A 2,206-nucleotide genomic window follows, 5' to 3' on the forward strand; every position below is an offset into this window, starting at 1 on the left:
GGACACTATATCCATAGTCGGTACTTAGGAAAATAAACAGATAAGTTACTATTACAATCTGCTCCAGCGTCTTCTGTTGATTGGTAAAGATTGCAGTGTTTTGTGGCTCAAGAGGTGACTTCTTTGTCCTGTGAAATTTGTAAAGGTTCTCTGAAAGACAAAGGCTGGTCAGTTAAAAGGTAAATAGATCATTTTTACAATTGTGGTGACTGTTGTGGAACGAAACCAAACAGGTTAATAACTAAGTTTTAGTTTGAAGCAGTCTGTGTGATTAGAAGCAGCCTCTGCTTGAGTAGCAAGCCGCAGTAAAAATGTTATTTTCTCTGTTCCCCCCTGCTTGTTTACCGCCTGTTCCAACTCCGGTGCAAGCAAGGCACTCTGTAACAGTGTCTTTATTGCTCGGCAACACATTCTGTAAGATTCTGCGTTAAAGCTACACCTAGTGCATTCCATGGTATTGAGATACAGTGAAAAAGTAATTTTAAAGATGTAATACATTTGGTGGAGGAAAAACCCCCCTCCGTGGGTTGGTTTGTGTACATGCAGTTACTTGAATGTCTTTTTGACTTAGGCAATGCTTCCCACAAACCCAACGAAAAAGTTGCAGGGTTACAGATTTTGTAAAGTAGGAGAAAAGTTTCTGCTTTCTCTCCCCGTAGGACAGGGACAGAAGACAAGGGCGTCTTCTCTACCCAGCTGTTAAACTTTGAAAATTTTTCTGGCTGGAGTGATTAAGGCCTCTACTTGGTTACTAGGCAACTGATGATTCTCTTTGTATTATCTCTTAGACTTCATCTCTCTCCTTACAAAGGTAAAACTTTAGTCTCAAAAGCAGTTTTTTCTTTCCTCCTCTACCCTTTTTACCAAAACTCTTTGGTGCAACAGGAAAACGTTTGATACAAAAAGTCATTCAGCAATTTTTAAAGATTTGTCTGCAAGGTACAGGACAATACAAGGTGTTTCTTCCCCGGGCCCTGTTCGGGGTCCTCCTGCCGTCTGAGCAACCGCCACGGCGACTGTCCAGATCGGCATTGTTCCAGCCTAACGACTCTCTCTGGCACTCCTGCCTCCGCCTCCCTTTCGGTCCTGTTTTTCTTTTACATGGGTATACCGCGATTCCTGCAGCCCTTGCGGCACCAGAAGCCACCCCTCAATCACGGCCCTCCCCCGCACGCAACCACGGCAGATTCTGGCCGCGGGAAACCCGATCTGCGACCACCACTAATGCTGATCAACTCAATATCCCAAACCACTACTAGAACGACACCAAAAAGACCCGACCTTCCATGCATGGCCAAGGCTTCCCACACTCCAAACCACTCTGCCAAGCCCAAAACCCGGACAGAATCCCTCCAAACCTCTGCTTTCCCTGCCTCCCCCACACGGAAGGACACAACTTGAGATGTAAAATTAGCCCAGGGCTACTTCGATTAGCAACCTCTCTTCAGCACTCCCCTCTGTACCAGGCACACAGCGAGAGGTTTTTGCATTAAATCAAACTTTGCAGGCATAAAGAAGTTTAGAAAGCTAAGCAGCAATCAATCACAAAATAACTCTCCCCTGCCAATGTGACAACAATAATAACTAACTTTTTCTAAAATCTCAACTGCCACCAATAAGTAACTTGCAAGCAAATCAACTCCTGCCCCCTTTCCACATTTTCTCACCATCTCTCACACAAACCTAAACAGCATATCTCGAATGGCAGTTCCTAACCCAAAGATTTTACTGACTATGTAAGTAAACTGAGTGATCCGAGATTAAACTGAGAATGGAAAAAAACCCAAACTCCACTGAGTAGTGCGATGCATTGGCACCTCACTTACACGCTTTTTATCACAAACTGCTCCCCTCCCATGAGGCCAGCAAACCTCCACATGTGCTGTATGCAACACATCGAACCCGAACAAGTTCCACCACCAAGCTTCCAAGTGCAAATGGCACACAAACCTCCCCAACCTTGCTCTCAAAAGGTTCAACTTTTCTCTCAAACTCGAACCTGTTTTGCACAAACTCTCTGTAAATAAACAATGATCACACACTAATTTGAAGATTCACAAGAAACAAAGCACTAAAATGAAACATAGCTTCACATAGGCAACACTGAATTTGTTCTGTCATTAAAGAGGAGTAAAACTTTCTGCATAGAGAGAGCAGCAAACAAATACCAGCCCTACTGTCATTAGGCAAAAACAAAAATACACTG

General features: G+C 43.9%; 1 long non-coding RNA gene across 1 annotated transcript in view; it reads left to right on the forward strand.

The window, feature by feature from the left end:
- The first annotated feature begins 2,119 nt into the window (after window positions 1-2,119).
- The window catches only part of LOC114069621, a 10,508-nt gene continuing 10,421 nt past the window's right edge, over window positions 2,120-2,206 (forward strand). The window contains exon 1 of the long non-coding RNA XR_003573804.1: window positions 2,120-2,130. This is a non-coding gene — a long non-coding RNA (uncharacterized LOC114069621). The remainder of the gene's footprint in view (window positions 2,131-2,206) is intronic.

Source organism: Empidonax traillii, unplaced genomic scaffold (genome assembly GCF_003031625.1).
Source record: "Empidonax traillii isolate 1590-97213 ecotype Southwest subspecies unplaced genomic scaffold, ASM303162v1 scaffold1314:size239288, whole genome shotgun sequence".
In the NCBI taxonomy this organism is placed as follows: domain Eukaryota; kingdom Metazoa; phylum Chordata; class Aves; order Passeriformes; family Tyrannidae; genus Empidonax; species Empidonax traillii.